This window comes from Girardinichthys multiradiatus, chromosome 22 (genome assembly GCF_021462225.1).
Source record: "Girardinichthys multiradiatus isolate DD_20200921_A chromosome 22, DD_fGirMul_XY1, whole genome shotgun sequence".
Taxonomy (NCBI): domain Eukaryota; kingdom Metazoa; phylum Chordata; class Actinopteri; order Cyprinodontiformes; family Goodeidae; genus Girardinichthys; species Girardinichthys multiradiatus.
Window position 1 is genome coordinate 34,035,442 of NC_061814.1, and position 17,945 is coordinate 34,053,386.

At 41.9% G+C, this 17,945-nt stretch overlaps 1 long non-coding RNA gene across 2 annotated transcripts; it reads right to left on the reverse strand.

Moving 5' to 3' along the window:
* Positions 1–4,307: 4,307 nt before the first annotated feature.
* On the reverse strand, positions 4,308–17,945 carry LOC124859434. Of its 2 annotated transcripts, none has more exons than XR_007036096.1 (5): positions 17,725–17,945; positions 17,421–17,521; positions 5,205–5,263; positions 4,980–5,097; positions 4,308–4,770 (listed from the first exon to the last, which is right to left on the reverse strand). It is a non-coding gene; the product is annotated as an uncharacterized LOC124859434 (long non-coding RNA). The 2 variants fall into 2 exon arrangements; XR_007036097.1 differs by lacking the exons at positions 17,421–17,521; positions 17,725–17,945 and adding exons at positions 9,393–9,507; positions 9,602–9,653.

Below are 17,945 nucleotides of genomic sequence, written 5' to 3' on the forward strand. Positions count from 1 at the left end.
TCAGGCCTGGACCCAGATGTGCCACATGTGTATCCATTTAGAAGAAAAACAAGATGGTAACACATCCCTTTAATCTGCCTGCCTCGCCGGGGACAGACGACTTGGTGAGAGGTGAAGGACCGAGGGAGGGGACGGGAGGGGAAGGGGTAAAAATCCCCACAGAAAATAAAATGTAAATGAACATCGCTGTTTTCACTTCCATTTTTAAACAGAAGGTAGTTTCAGTGGCTTGCTGCTGCACCAACTCAGTTTGTCAACCAGGAACAGAAAGCACTGAGGTCTGTGCTTAAGTAAGCTTTCACATATAGCTAGCTGTCGTCATAGCTTCTCGTCCAGTGGAAACCCCCCCGGATATTTTCAGTTACAACCAGACGTTGATGTAAACAACCTCTACATTTCACGGTCCAAATCATCAGCTGCAGTATCACTTCTGTCTCTAGTTGTTGCCCTTAAAAGGAGGTTTGAATCCTGAGTCACAGCTGTTATGTTCAGAATGCTGTGCTGGCTGTGTGACTGGCTCAGAGAATATGGTTAAAATGTGATTCTGCTGCATAACGCCTCATGCACCCAAACACATTTATAGTTTCCAGAAGGCCAGCAGCGTCGCCCACATCCACTCCTGCATCAAGACTGCAGTGCTCCTTCTGCACCTAGTTTTCTCTTGTAGGCTCCAAGCAGACTTCATGTGTGTTTGCATGTTAAACAAACGCTCCAAAAGTCATGTTAAAAAATAAGGACACCACCCTCTGTCTTTTTCTAACACATTTGGACGTATCTTGAAAATTTTAAGAATACAAATAAACATAAAAAAATAAAGGAATGACCTTGCATGCAGGAAAATCACATCAGGGGCACAGGATTTAAACATCATTGCTCAGCATTTTGAGCAAGGTTTGCCCTGTTTAAACTCCAGATATGTAATTTAGTGGACTCCTGACTGCTGAAGTGAGAGTAAACACCATGGTAAGATTGAAAGAGTTGTACGAGGCCATTAGGAAGAAGTAATTTATGAGACTGGTAAGAGATTTAAAGAGATCACAAACTAATTTGAAATCAGCCATTCCATTGTATGGTAACTAGTCCACAAGTGGAGGAGATTAAAACAACCACTAAGATGCCCATATCTGGCCGTGAAAGCAGGGTCACCCAGAGACCAGACCGCAAAATGCCAAAAAAAAAGTCTCCAAATATACTAATATGTCATCACAAGACTTACAGCAGGCTCTTCCTACTGTTGATATGAATGTTGATAAGAACATGCATGCCTATGCGCATGTAATGAGAGCCTATGAGCATGCAATAAGAGAAAGAAAGAGGAAACCTTTGTTCTTTACCAAAACATGAAAGCCAAAGTTAGCCAGAGATAACATAGAGAAAGATCAGGACTTCTGTAATCAAGTTCTTTGGAAATATCAGTCTAAAATGGAATTATTTAAACACCAGAGCAGAGGACATGTTTAGTGTAAACCAAATAGAACATTGCAGGAAATTAACTGAAAAAGGGAGGTGGAAGTGTCATGGTTTGGAGATGTTTCTTTGCAGCAGCTCGTGAAAAACCATTTGTAAAAACTGAAAGCTAAAGCCAAACCTGAAACACAACAAGAACTGACTGAGATCTAAGAAATGGAATTTCCTGGTCCTAGTTAAAGCTCAGATCTTGATTGAGATGAAGTGGGCTGAGAAAGACCACAAACCTTACAGCTAAAAGAGAGGAGTTGAGCAAACTTTCCACAGACTGAAATCAGTGGCTGGTAAATAGCTACAAGCAAATGTTTTCCTGCTAAAGTGGGTGACACTAGCTAATAGGGGGTTGGGTGTCCTAACTTTTTCTCCGGTCAGAAAACCAAATTTTCATTGATATATTTTGTTTAATGATTAAAACAAGCTTCATTTTTATTGTCTAACTGCAAATCAGTTTCTTTTTTAAAGATAAGAATGAATAAATAAGACATTAGTATGTTAGACCTGAATATTTAAGGGGGTTTTCGTCATTTTTTCCTGACTATAAGGAGCATTTTCGTTACACTTTCCACCAATTCCAGATAAGTGAGTAGCATTTTCTTGGTTATGTAACCCCTTCCTCTGGGCCAAAATAAAACTTTCCCAAAGTGGGCCTATCCCTCACAGTATCTCCTGTCTTTTTTGGAGCTGCCCTGCTTGAAAATAGACTCTGACATCCCGTCAGTGCTGCAGTTAGCTCAGTACGGAGGTTCGGCTATCAATCTCACAATATACAGGTCCTTCTCAAAATATTAGCATATTGTGATAAAGTTCATTATTTTCCATAATGTCATGATGAAAATTTAACATTCATATATTTTAGATTCATTGCACACTAACTGAAATATTTCAGGTCTTTATTGTCTTAATACGGATGATTTTGGCATACAGCTCATGAAAACCCAAAATTCCTATCTCACAAAATTAGCATATTTCATCCGACCAATAAAAGAAAAGTGTTTTTAATACAAAAAACGTCAACCTTCAAATAATCATGTACAGTTATGCACTCAATACTTGGTCGGGAATCCTTTTGCAGAAATGACTGCTTCAATGCGGCGTGGCATGGAGACAATCAGCCTGTGGCACTGCTGAGGTCTTATGGAGGCCCAGGATGCTTCGATAGCGGCCTTTAGCTCATCCAGAGTGTTGGGTCTTGAGTCTCTCAACGTTCTCTTCACAATATCCCACAGATTCTCTATGGGGTTCAGGTCAGGAGAGTTGGCAGGCCAATTGAGCACAGTGATACCATGGTCAGTAAACCATTTACCAGTGGTTTTGGCACTGTGAGCAGGTGCCAGGTCGTGCTGAAAAATGAAAGCTTCATCTCCATAAAGCTTTTCAGCAGATGGAAGCATGAAGTGCTCCAAAATCTCCTGATAGCTAGCTGCATTGACCCTGCCCTTGATAAAACACAGTGGACCAACACCAGCAGCTGACACGGCACCCCAGACCATCACTGACTGTGGGTACTTGACACTGGACTTCTGGCATTTTGGCATTTCCTTCTCCCCAGTCTTCCTCCAAACTCTGGCACCTTGATTTCCGAATGACATGCAGAATTTGCTTTAATCCGAAAAAAGTACTTTGGACCACTGAGCAACAGTCCAGTGCTGCTTCTCTGTAGCCCAGGTCAGGCGCTTCTGCCGCTGTTTCTGGTTCAAAAGTGGCTTGACCTGGGGAATGCGGCACCTGTAGCCCATTTCCTGCACACGCCTGTGCACGGTGGCTCTGGATGTTTCTACTCCAGACTCAGTCCACTGCTTCCGCAGGTCCCCCAAGGTCTGGAATCGGCCCTTCTCCACAATCTTCTTCACGGTCCGGTCACCTCTTCTCATTGTGCAGCGTTTTCTGCCACACTTTTTCCTTCCCACAGACTTCCCACTGAGGTGCCTTGATACAGCACTCTGGGAACAGCCTATTCGTTCAGAAATTTCTTTCTGTGTCTTACCCTCTTGCTTGAGGATGTCAATAGTGGCCTTCTGGACAGCAGTCAGGTCGGCAGTCTTACCCATGATTGGAGTTTTGAGTGATGAACCAGGCTGGGAGTTTTAAAGGCATCAGGAATCTTTTGCAGGTGTTTAGAGTTAACTCGTTGATTCAGATGATTAGGTTCATAGCTCGTTTAGAGACCCTTTTAATGATATGCTAATTTTGTGAGATAGGAATTTTGGGTTTTCATGAGCTGTATGCCAAAATCATCCATATTAAGACAATAAAAGACCTGAAATATTTCAGTTAGTGTGCAATGAATCTAAAATATATGAATGTTAAATTTTCATCATTACATTATGGAAAATAATGAACTTTATCACAATATGCTAATATTTTGAGAAGGACCTGTATTCAAGTGTGGGTGTCATCTTCGCAGCACTGCTGTCCTTTTCTCTCTGTTATCAAGTGGAACCTAACTGATTTATATCTTCTCCTTTTACATCCTGATTTTCAGAACCTCTTGGTAAATAATCCTTCATTGTACACACATGTATTTATAGGTCCGTTATTTAGGAGATATTTTTGGGCTGCCACTATTGGAGGAAGATTAAAGGAAGTTGCTTTTCTAGTCACATTTACCTTGAAAGCAAAAGGCTTTGGCGATTACGAATAACATGATGTGTGATTGTGAGGAAGACTAAGAATAGCGAAGGTTGGCCTAATTGGAAAATTTCATCTGCTCGCTTTGTAGGAAATTGATCAGAGATGGCATGTGGCTTCTTCTGGATGGGAAAAATAAAGGAAGAGCATGGATAATGCAACTGTAGCATATCGTTTACAGATGTTGTGGTTGAATTTGGAGAGCGACACCATTTTGGTTTTCCCGCAATTTACTTCTAAATTCATTCTCTTGGAAATAGGGCTTCTTCAGTAGTGATCATCAATCAGCTGAGGTTGGCGTCACAGATTCCACTCATGCTTCTCTGCCTTCCTCTTTGATTGTCTGGTTTATAGACAATGTTCCAGCTTACGATGTTTCGAGACAGCCAGAAGCGTCTTCCCTTGCCTTTCACATAAAAGAGCAAGTTGTCACGATGGCATGGAAGTCATTATCAGGCCTGCGGTATTTGCAAGGCCTGGCTGCTGAGGACTGTCACTTTCAGCCTCCTGCCACAGTGAGGGCTGTAAGGGGCAGGATTCGAGCTCCGTCTCCCTGTCTGGGTGATAAAACTCCACAAAACCACAGCATCTTCGGGCATCTGAGCGCATGATGTCTCACCCTCCCTCCATCCAGCTTCAAAGCACCACATCAGTAAAACGGTTGGCCGTGACGAGCTGAAATAGAAAACAGAGCACTGATGATAAGTGCCACTGAGTAGATGTGAATTTGAAGAGAGTTAAGACAAACTGGTCATAGTTTCATAGTTTTGCTGAACATTATTTTTCTACATTAGGTCACTTTGCTGTTGACAGGACAACTATTATTTGTCCAGCCTTCAAAATGTTACATATGACAAAAAACTAACAATGAATGAAAACACTACCTCATAGGGAAACATGGTGGTGGCTGCATGATGCTAATGGGGTGTTTTTCTTTAGCAGTGACAGAGAAACTGGTCAGAGTTAATGGAAGGAGGGAATGGAGCCAAGTACAGGGCAATCCTGGAAGAAAATCAAGGGGTGGCATGTTTACCTCCTACTAGGATGAATATCATCAACATGAATGCAGAGAGACAAATAAATAGACAATTGAGAATCTGTGGAAATACCTGAAAATTGACCTTCACAGATGACCTCCATCCAGTCTGAATCAGCTTTTGAGCTATTTCTGAAGGGGGTTTGAGACAAATGCAGTACACACATTTTAAAAATATTCATTTAAAAAGAAAATTCAAAAACCAACTGTCAACTTAGTCTTATTACAATAATGTAATTATGTTGACAAAATTTGAAGGCAAAACCTGATACAAGAGTCCTGGTAATGTCAGGCCCTTCAAGGTTTTGCAATCAAGTAAAAGAAATGTTGTACGGCAGCATTCCTAAAATGCACTGATCTAACCTGTTACACTACTACAAACAAATGTTGTAATATCATGCTGACATTAAATGGAGAGGCTGAGCGAGTCATAGCTAACTTTAATTTAGAGAAATGAAAAACAAATGAGAAATAAGGAAGCAGGTGGGATTCAACATAACAGACTGGAAAACAGCAGACAAAAGTGAAGCTGTTTACTGTCACCCTTTAGATATTATATGTTGACTCTAAAACCCTTCAACCTAACACTAATTTGGCTTTGTTATCCTTTTAGACAAAAACATCCTGATGTGCTTCGATGAGTCAGTATAAAAAACAAAACTGCTGATATTTATATGTATTAAAGCCCTCAGTTTTTGCATGAAGAAAAACAGATACTTCCTCTTTCAGGAGCACTTGAAAGAAATGTTCACTACCGCTCAAAACTTCCATAACAAACTGGTTGTGTGGCCTACAGAATGACAAATATTTTTTTCTGAGAGGCACATGGCGGATGGTTTAGTCACCACAACAGGTTCGACTGCAGCAGCACTGTGGGAAGCACATGGGCCAACTGTTGGAGCGTTGAAGCAACAATAAAGTCTCAGAGGGATGCAAAAAGGAAAGAGCGGGGAGAGAGAACTGTGGGAAAGTTCAGTGCCCTTGGAGGAGCGTGATAAGGCGATACGGACCCCATGTGTTTGTCTTTTGCAAATTTGTAACGACTGCAAGCCTGCTCGTCCGAAGGGCGATTTGGGTGTGGTGAATGTTATCTGTGCGACTCCAGTTTTCATGGTAATGTCTCTGCATGTGAAGGTTGTTCTGTAGTTGTCATACAAGTTTGTGTAGTGGGTGTTTTTAAAATACACAAAGGTTGACCTCACTCCTTTTTTTTCTCTAAGCAATGAGATCTGCATTGTTCAGCAGGAGCACACAGTTCGTGTAACCCGATCTTGCGCCATGCAAATCGTTTGAAAGATCTTCCTCTCTGCAAAGAGGGATAAAGTTCATCTACGTACACAGTGTTGCCACATACAATCGGAGGGAGGAGCCAGACAGCCTTGAAGAGGAAATGCTCTCAAACCGACTGACAAGACTAGCTACACCCAGAGCTGCCCTGAAGGACAGCACCTGGCCCTTCAACCCCCCCCCCTCGTCTTCAAAACATTATCAAGAAAAGAAAATTGCAGGGACATAAACATAAAGTCATAGTTTCTCTATAGGGTGTGTACTGTCACTGATGAAATCTCTCCACTCAGCAATGCCAAACAAGAAGTTCAAAGTTCAAGAATTGGATCTCTCGCATGATTCTTGCAAAGTTATCCGTTTACAGCATCAAAACGGAAGGAGACAGGGCAGCTCGTTTCTGGGCTAGCAGGTTGTTGTGTTTGCCGTCTGAACACATTTCCTTTCCTTCAGCACATCACCTTTCTGCTCATTAGCTCCCAACATGCGGGAACACGAAACCTTGTCATTCTGCACCTCTCTGCAGGACTCACTCCTCCAGCAGCAAAACAATTCAGAGCTGTGCTCCCATTATGAAACCACTCGGCCACAAGACTAGCGCTTCACAGGAATTTGTTGTGACACATTTGCGTTGTTGACACAAGGGTTAAACATTGAACAACACACACACACACACACACACGAGAGCTGGTAAAAAGGGCGGGAGCTTTAACCGCCTGCTGCACCAGTTTCTGTTTATCTTTCCACTTTGGCTGGCTGCGTCCTCTGTCATCTCCCAACAGTCGCCAGCTTTATCAAAGAAAAGGGTCCCTGGTCTAACTGCAGCCAGGTGCTGCTAAGTGTAATGATTCACACAGAGCTGCACAGAGGACTGCCTCGCATGTTCAGAGATTTGCACAGGTCACCCAGTTCCTGTGTGTGTGTGCTGGATGTCATGTGGTGCGGATCTCTGGACTGGTGCTGGCGCGGAGGGTTCAGCAGGAGTTCATTACAGATTCATTATTTATGATTTTCCAAATAAAAGCTCAGCAGAGCCCTTTTTTCCTATGGAAAAATTGAATGGCTTGCATTCTCTTTATTTAAACTTTAAAAATGTTCAGTATTTGTTTTGCCAAGTGCTGGAAATGTACTGATGTAATTCCCTACTGGGGTGGGGGCTCTTCAGTGTAATGTGTGTTGTCAAAGCTTTGAAAATCCCTACTTAACAATTCTAGGAAAGCCGGGCCACCTGGAAATCTCATGACTTCCTCAATCTAATTCCAGGCTGAGTTATTGGGCCGTCTGACTGGGAGCTTTCATTGAGCAGTGTAAACACTGAATGTCAGGCATGTTTGCCAGAGCCAGGGCTGAATTAGGCATTAGTCCTCACGTAATGCCCACTCTGAACTCAAATGCCCCAGCAAAGCCCTGATTATATTTTCTCCCCGTCTAACAGCTTGGGATTGGAGAGAATTCTGGCATTGGCTGGACATCTGAACAGAAAAAGTCTGTATAGACATGGATTGGTTCCCAGTATGAAGATAAACCAAGGTTTTAGGTATTTACACTTTCAAATACACAAATATTTACAGTTATACAATTTTTGGGGGGTTTAAATCATTCTTAATGAGATCCCCGAGAATGTACCGGAGTGAGCTAGTAGTTTTCTCCAGCTGTATGGAACATAGAGTAAGGCGAGTATACCTGCAAGTATACCTGCTAGTATACCTGCTAGTGTACCTGCTAGTATACCTGCAAATGTACTTGCAAATTCTAGCTGTCTCGAGAGGGTTCACACCTCAAGAACATCCTTTTGGCTTCTGTGCTCTTGCTTGAGGCATATGTATTCACTGAAACTCATTTATTAAACAGTAAATGACGCTGCAGATGAAATCTACCTGTTTTCAATAAATGGTAGAAGAAGAAGAGTCTTTAGAGGAAGTGCATACCTCATTAAACTCACTGCAAAGTTTGACCTCAGTGTTACGTTTATTTTTATTTTTACTAGTCTACATAGGATTTTGTTTAAATTATCCTATTTGCTCATATGCACTATTGCAGACTGTTACAAAAATGGCAATGTGCATGACTGAATGAAATGACAGGACACAGCCCTCCCCCACTTGTTGTGGTGCACTGCTTGATTAGCTTTCTCAAGAAAGGTCGCTAACCTTTAACCTCCATTAGGAAATATGTTCAGACAGACGGATAAAGTTACTTATTTTTTATAATCAACTAGTAAATATGCTTTATGCATATTAAATGACTATGCTGCATAGACAATGTTTTGTGATTTACTTTAAGGGACTAAGAGCATTGTTAAAGTGCATATCTTTACTTGGCAACTGGGATATCCTAGGGCCCTACCAGTGGACAATGACACAAACTCCTTGCTTTGGCAGATTGTCAACATGTCCTAATTCACAATCTAATATTATCATATCTAGGCAAGGTGTACCCAGGTTTTTAACCAGTCATGGTGTCAAAACATCCTGAAATCATCTCGAGTTTGCTGACTGTAACGCAACGTTTCCCCTCCCACAACTGTTGCTGAGCACTGCTGGTCACCGGACTGAAAGAAGCCTCCTACTTTTCTTATTCGCTTCTAAGAAGGACTAGAGAGAGCTCTCATTATTTTCATTAAAGAAGCCCTGTTTTAAAGACCTGTATGCCTGTAAAGCAGCAGACTGCAGGCTGGCTACTGGACTTATTAACTACCTAACATCATATTTGTGTCGCTCTATACAAAGAAAAACAGCAGGAGGCACATTATTCAGTGCAATGAGCACCAAGCAGTAACTATTCCATATTGTTGTAAAAGATAGCATTACTGTAGCTATAAGACGTCATTTTCTCAAGGAGCAGAAGAAACAATTGTTGGCTTCTGCTCTTGAATAAAACCAATTATATAATGCGTTACATGTTCTAAGTTTTAAATTTTTATTTAAATACTGTGAAATTTTCACTCAAAGGTTATCAGGCATCGAGAATTCCTTACCAGCCCTCTCCTAGCTCCAAACAGTCCATGTTATTTTTCAGGGCTTTCACTTTATTGAGGGTTCATAAAAAGAGACATTCAGGCTGTTTTGATAACCTACAACTGCATGCTGAATCTGCAAACAAGACAGAGCAAAAAGGTATGACACCACCAGGGGAGAATCCAGAACAAAATCCCCTCTAATCTCGCAGTGTGCTGTGTTGCATGACCTCATCCAAAGTTTACACGCAACTGCCTCATGCTGCTTTGTTATCTTCAAAACCAGCACATTCCAGCCTGCAAACAAAAAAAAATGTCAGCATGCAGAACCTGCTGTGCTGTGAGAAGCACAAGACAACAAAAAACAAATGACTAACCCACCAAAGTTTCATAAATTCAAAGAAAAACACTAACAGACTTTTAAAAAGTACAAGGGTTGACATGTATGTAGGTCAGCTGTGGACGGACTAGAGCTTTATGTGGCTGCTTACTCAGCAGCCTGCAATAAAGCACAGCTTGCTTACAGTCTTTTTTTGAAACAGAAAACTGGGTAGTAAATAGCTACGAGGAGGATCACAGCCTTCACAGCTGATTGGCTTGATGCTGGCCTGCCACAATCAGGAAGCCGGTTGTGCAAGTCAGAGAAGGGAGCGGACAAAGAGGAGAGGCAGGCAAGGTGCAAAACGTGGTGGCAAAACAAAGAGAGAATGTGTGAAGGCTTGCAAGATTTAGATTTAAAAGAGAGAGAGAGAAAACACTGTCTTTTTGTTTGTAGAGTGCCGTGTGACTCATGGAGGAATGCAGCGTGTGATTCAGATCTCTGCATCGTCAGCAGGCAGCGTGCACTGAAAACGGTGATGATGTGTGAAGCAACGGTAGGGCGATAAGCCACAAAACTATACCACCAGTACACTGCAATCATATTGTGATGTTTACTTGCAGTGGTTTTAAAGTGTGTTGCCAAAGCATTTACACCCCTTGAACTATTCCCCATTTTATCACGTTACAACCATAAACTTCAATGTAGATTCTATGTGATAGACGAACAAAAAGGGTGCATAATTGCGAAGTGGAATGAAAAGCATACATAGTTTCCATTTGTATTCAGCCCCTCTAAGTTAACACTTTATAGAACCACCTTTTACTGCAATTACAGCAGCAAGTATTTTTGTGTCTCTATAGAGGCTGAAACATTTGCCCATTCTTCTTTGTAAAATAGCTAAAAGGTTCAGTCAGAATGGATGGAAAGTCTCTCCACAGATTCTAAATTGAATTTAGGCCTGGACTTTGACTAGGCTATTCGAACACTTAAATACACTTTGATACAATCCATCCGACTGTAACTCTGACTGTAGGTTTAGGGTCGTTGTCTTGCTGAAATGTGAACCTTTGCCCCAGTCTACTGTGTCTTTTGCAGCCTCATTCAGGTTTTATTGAGGATATTGTGTTCACAGGATGATTTACAAAGTTAGTTTTCTGACACACATAATGTTTTACACGTATGCCAAATATTTCAGTTTTCCTTCTTGCCCTTTGCCCATATAGGCCAGATTTGTGGAGTTCATGACAAATAGCGGTCCTGTTAACCAACTCTGCCACCTGAGTCACGAGTCTCCTCCCATTACCATGGCCCTCTTGGTTGCTTTTCTGATCAATGTTCTACTTAACTTGTCAGTTTTGGTTAGTGGCCATGTCTTGGTAAATTTGCAACTGCTTCATACCCTTTTAACTTCATTTCCTGCTGTGTTCCTTAGTCTTCATTATCCTGTTTGTTCTCTAAAGTTCTCTGAGGACTTCACAGAACAGCTGGATTTATACTGAGATTAAAAACACACAGGTGGACTTCTCAAGGCAGTCGGCTGCCCTGGATTTTATGTGGTATCAGATTAAATGGGGTTGACTAGAAGTCTAGCTACACTTTTTGATTTTTGATTTTAAAAAATTGTTTGGTTTTTTCCACTTCACAGTTATGTACTGCCTTGTTGGCCTATTACATAAAATACCAATAACACCCCTGGAAGTTTTTAGTTTTAACATGACAAAATGGGAAAAAGTTCTAAAGGTGTGAATATTTTTACCCAAGGAACATTGTTGGAGTCCTTAAATGTCAGTTCTGTAAATATAACACTGAATGAGATCAGGGAACATGTGACATGTTAGTTGTTAGTTTCGAAAACAAGCCTTCTGCAAACATTTGCACCTTTTTTTTTAGAGAAGGATGTCACCTCTGAATGTGTAGTTGTCTTTACATATGAAACTTCCGCTAAAGTGATTCCCTTTTTTTTGTCACATCGCAACAACCAAGGGATTACATAAGCGAACCATAAAATGACTAAAACGATTTCACTTCCTTGTTATTCACCTTTTTTGAGTAAACACAATACAGGTTCCCTAGTTAACATTTGCCTATATTAGTAAAGTATGATCTCACTGCAGATAAAAGGAGGATCTGTTATCAAGTTGTTAATCATCAAATAGTCGAGTGCGTTATCTCCTCTGTTGGGTAACTCCAGTGCATGTGAGGGAGCAAAAGCACAGAGTGGAAATCATGAGTGACAAATCAGCCCTGCTACCCAAAGAGCTTTTAGAAAAACAGCCCTCCCCCTTCCTCTCCTGTCAGCCTACTGTTCCCATTGCCTGACTGTGAAGGTCAGATGGAAAAAAGAGAGAAAAAAGAGAGAGAGCAAAAAAAAGCCATTGCCACCTCTGACTGACTGGTTCAAACAGGCCCTGAGAGGAATGGGGGTTGCTGGTGCGTGGGGCGTGGCCTTCTGAGCATGCCCAGTGAGCAGGAATGCCATGTGATGGCAACACAGTGGGCTCTCCCATCTGCTGATGCACTTCTCGCCCTCGGGCCCTTTTCCATCCAGTCTAGTGAGCAGGCAGATCAATTTACTGCGCAATGAACACAAAGTTAGTGGCTGACGCATGCGCGTACATTTTCACACATTCTTTGTGTTTGTCAATGGCTCCCGCTCTGCTGTACACCACACTGCACTGCAGCACGCAAGCACACATAAGATTTTACTCATGCATGCATAAACCTACAGAAAGAGAGAGAGAGGCTGCAACTATGAACTGATCCATTATTCAGGGAAACTCTTCTCCAGACAAAGCTTGGTATTTCCTGCTGCCAAATACCTATAAAATAATGCTGACTCATCTTTACACAAAAACACATAATGGCTTCTTCAATCTGAAGGCTCAGTGGTGACAGCTAACAAGCTCTTTATTATTTTGTAGACCTTGTTTGGCATAAATGCATGAATATGGATGCTTATATGCAATGGATGCTATGATCTTTCTGGCAAAGTGAGACTCAGTGTGTTGATTAGAATAGTTGATGAGACCCATTTTCTGGCGTTGAGGATCTGCTGATGAGGCAGTCTTAATGGCTCTGGATTCATTTATCAAATCATACCCATTTTATCCCGTCCTTCCATTTTATACCCCTAAACAAACCCTTTCATAAACATATAACATAACATAACTCATTGTGTTTCCGTTTGTTTTCTTTTTGTGGTACAGTTGTTTATGGACATAAATAATCATAATAATGACGGAAAAAAGAAATGTATAATTAATTTAAATGTATATTATTTTCTTAAGAATTTATATTACAAACTATTTCCGTTGCTTGTGGTTCTGACCCTCATTTTGGGAAGCAGTGATCTGTAGAAACATAAGAGACGATGATAACTCTGCTGTGGGTAGATGATATTTATTTGAACCACATAACTTGCATTAAAAAAATCAGTCAAAGGTGGATTTGGACCAGTTAGCTGCATCAAGGTATGCTGAGGTTTAAGGGCGTGAAGTTCCAATTTTAAAACCACTGAAATGCTGTTTCTACGGTTTGAAATCCTTTTATTGAGATGCCAGACAAGGTTTCAAAACAATCAGAGTTTTCTCCAGCTACATAGAACATAGAATAGTGCAGTGCTGCGTTCCATCCTTCTTCCCTCTCGCACGTGAAAATAAACCATTTTATCATCAATTTTGTTTCTCTGTATTTAACCCTCTTTTATATCAGCCACCTGGATTCATGTAGATTTTATTGCTGTAGAATTAGCAATGAAACTGAGCAATGTGTTGATGTTTCTGCACCTTCTTTCCAAGATAACTTAAATTTTTGAGTGTCTGGCAGACATCCTGTATTACTATGTTTTTTTTGACTTGGCAAAAACAGTCCTGCCAAGACCTCTATGCTGACAGGATGGTCATAAAAGGGTTAAGGTTTTCCATTAATTACACAGATAAATGCATTAAACACACAAATCTAATGTAGAATACAATTTTCTTATATATTATATTCTGCCAACTTTTTTTACACCTTATTTTAATTTACTGTCATTCCAACCCTAGAGCAAACAACCTCAACAACAAAGTGTATAATTTAATATAATTGTATATTATTCAAGACTTTTAGTGATGATTTATTTTCATTGATTGTGGTTTTGGTCCCAGTAAGGGCCAGTTGGGTCGATTATGATTACGATCCCTGATCAAACTAAAAAAGTAGTGATCTACTGCTGATAAATAATTATTTCCTTTAGTGCCATAAACATACATCCTTACTGCTGACTGTGAATAGATTATAGAAAATTACTTTAAACTGTCAGGTGTCAGAGCAGGCATGAAACATCCTAGTTGCAGGTACGAATTGATGCAGATATCATACTCAATAGAATGGCCGGAAAGGAGACACGATAAACTCCCGTCACAATGACCTGAAAGCGTATTATCAGGTTATTTCTCAAAACAACCAAAAACCCAACTACATTTATAAAGCACAAGTATGAGTACTTGAGTAAGGCTTCTGAAAATGTAAATTTCCAAAATCCAAAATGCAGATATGCAAAGTCAAGGTGTGACTCAGTTGTACCTGCTCTCTCTTAGGAATAATGAAAGCATTCGGGGATCTAATGTGTTCTTTTACTTGCAGAGTCACGCCTGCACTTTGTGATATGCTAATAAATCTCCCTTTAAGTAATTGAGCTGTGCTTGGGAAAATCAGCCAAGGTCCAATGACGCACTGTCTGTGGGATGATCAAAGAAGCAGCAGAAATGATGAAAGAGATGTTCTCCAAGGATACAATAGAGAAGAATTTGCAGGAGGAAAGACACTGCAGGTGATTTGGTCACGTAATGGAGTACTAATTTAATTTCTTTTCCAAATTCCTTTCTCTGTGCTCAACCAAGAACATATTTTTTCTGATTATGTCCTTCCCAGATTTGTCCTTCATCCTACTCCTTTATTTTTTTTGAACCTCAAACAATTACAGCCCGCTCCAGTCTCAGCACTCCAGCCATTTTTGCCACTTCTACTCATCTCTACCTCTCGCTCGAGGGTTTCTAAATCAGGAGCATCTGACTCACCACCTACTCATGTGTCTCTCTGTGACCTGAGTCCACCCTCTCACATTTGAATACCGCACACAACAATCTTTCTGCAATTCTTTATGCACTGCATCGTGTGTTAACACAACCAATGATTGAATGCACACCCATTAAAAACATGCCAGCAACAGACAGCTGCAGTTCAAAGCTGCAGGAACAGCTGGCTTTCATTGTCTGCACAGGAACTGACGGACATTTGAAACCAGCAACGGCGGCTATTAAATGTTTGTCCGTCTTTGTCCTCCACTGCCAAACACATCTCATTCCTGTAATGTTTGGCCATTCTTGAGGCCTGCTTGGAGACCACAGTTACTTGGATCCTCATAACGTAACCGGGGTGCAGAGTATTCTCCGTATTTGCCTCCAAGACTAGGCAGACATTAAATCCGACCTCCTCAATGTTAGAATGGCGACGGAAATATACTTGGTAACTTGTGTTGCACCCCTCCTTCCACTGTTTTCCACTGTGTGTGTGTGTGTAGGTGTGTATGTATCTTTCAAGACCTTCATTTCCCAGAAAAGAGCTCAGGATTTATGAGTGCATGGGACGCCGCGAGCAACATCTCCAGAGAAGGATGAGTGTTTCCTGCAAACAGTTGGGAGGGGAGGGGGGAGGCGTTGCTGTGTGTGTGTGGGTGGGTGGACAGCTTCCATAGAAACACTATCCAGTAACACTTGAGGAGTGTCATCAAGGGGAGGTGTACTGTGTGTGAGCACGAAGGAGGCGTGTTTCTGAGAAAAAGCCCACGAGGCCCTGCGGATCTGTGATTGACAGTTGACTCTGCCGATTACTGCCCCTCAGGGACAAACTCCTGACAACAGCTGCTGCTTCAAACTGCCCCTGAACTCTCGCTAACATCAGCCGTCTCATATAACATCTCTCCAAATATGTCCAAACTTGACTCGTCAGCTTAACCGTGGCATCCAAATCTCCTTCTTTACATCTGCCTCTGCCTCTGCAGAAATTTGACACAGGAAGACTTCGCCTGTCCTGCTGAACCAACAAGTACTTGCAAAGTACCCGAGCCTTTTCACCTGCGTCTCCCCTCTTTATCCTCCTCCGCCGCCACCATTGGGTGGTGCGGACGTGAGCAGGAACATTGATTTAATGGTGGGGTTGTGTAAGAGTGTGGGGAGAGGCCTGAAAATCAAGCCGTGTGAGACAAACAAAAGTGCTGATGAGCTAAAAAGAGAGCTAGTGTTGCTAACAGCATGCAGATAGACCCCCACAACCCCCGGGTAAAAGTCAGATGTCAGAGAGGACAAACAAGGCCCGAACTCATCTGAGGCCACGTGGACAGTATGTGGTAGAGGGCCCTGTTATGGGGGGGTTAGGGCATTAGGTTTAAAGAGTGGGGGTTGAAGGGGATCTATTCCAACGGGGAGAGAAAGGTCGCAGTGTAAGCTGATAAAGGCAGGAGGCAGGGTTTGGGGCGGCTTCCAGGCCAGCCAGTCAGCTGACGCTTGCAGCTGTGTTTGGAACATCAATATGAGCCTTGTTCAACCTCTTTCCACCACCCCACCATCGCCACCTCTTCTCTCCCTCCCTCGCTTGCTCGCTCCTCACTCGGCATCCCTCCCTCCTCCTCTCCCCAACACACTGTTTCCTTTTTTTTTCCAGCTCTGATTTATGAAAGTAGGGCATGTGCCCATAACTGCTGCATCAAGGCACATGGCTTAGCCTCCAGAGGCACTAAGGCTCTGTTTACATCAGCCCAGACAACTGCACTGCATTGCACAATTGCCACAGGCAGGCTGTGTTATATAAAGTGTGGGGCCACGTTGGCTCTGTTGTTTTTCTTTCTCATCTCAGGCCTCTTTCTCTACCTGCAAATCCTGAACTGCACAAATCCAGTTATTCAATATTGTCTTATGTTACAGCCGCAAGTAATAAATAAAATCTGAAAAGGGTGTTGTGCTTTTGTATTCATCCCAAATTTGGCTTTTATGGGAGCTTGGCCTGAGGTCTACCATGTTGGGGACAAAAATGTGGAAGAAGGTGCTCTGGTCAAAATGCTGTGTGTTGCAGGATGCTATGGGAACACTCGTCTTCATTAGGGAAAGGTAATACTGTCAGAGTTGATTGGAATATGAATGGAGCTAAATACAGGACAATCCTTGAATAGAACCTGTAAGAGTCTGCCAAAGACTTGAGACTGGAGTGAAGGCTCACCTACCGCCAGAACAACAGCCCTCAACATAAAGACAGAGCTGCTGTAAGCTATGCAGAGGATGCATTGAAGAGAACAAGGTGCTCTGGTCAGATCAGAGCAAAACTGAATTTTGTTGGTGTGTGTTCATATGGCCAAGTGTGGCAGAAAACTAACACTGTACATCGCCCACCATGATGGTGTCAGCATCATGCTCTGGGGATGCTTTTCTTTGGCAGGGTCAGGAAAGCTAGTCAAAGTTGATGGGGAGATGTTTGAAGTGAAATACAGAAAAAAATATAAACATTTCAGCCAGAGATGGGATGTATCTGTGGGCAAGCAAGCATCGAATGTTGAAAATTCATCTAGTATTTAGATCAAACTGCCTTCCAGATTTTTCATTCACCCCTACAAATGATGTTGGAGGTCTATTGTTAAGAAGTACCAAAGCATGGGAATATCCTAACAAAGAGAGTGGCAAAGCTGCGTATTACTGTACCAAATGTGAGAGAAGTGTTTGCTCAGAGATGACAATTGTTCCCAAACGAATCACAGAGGAACTCAAGTTCAGTTTCCATGACGACGACTCTGACTGCTCAGCTGGGGGGAAAAAAAAAAAAAAATGTGTTTCTAATGAGCAGGTCTGAGACAAACACAGATATGTCCAAAAAGAGTGGGATCGGGATGTGACCGTGAGGAGGACATATGAGGCAGGTGATGATTTATACAGGAGCCAAGTGGATTGATAGTTAAACCACTTTGTTTTCTATCATGTGTCACAAAAAAGGCTAAATGAGCGTTACCTGTCTTTGAAAAGATATTAATGGAGGTTGGAAAAACACCACCAACTGCCGGCATCACAAACCATTAACCATTCAAATCTCTCATCTGTTTACCGCCTACATTTGTTCAAGCGTCGACTGTTTTCATTTGTGTGTAAATATGCCAGAACACTGCTGACTCATCAATCAGTTATGAAGTTCCACTTTAGACTACAGGGATGGACCAATATCTCACACTTAAA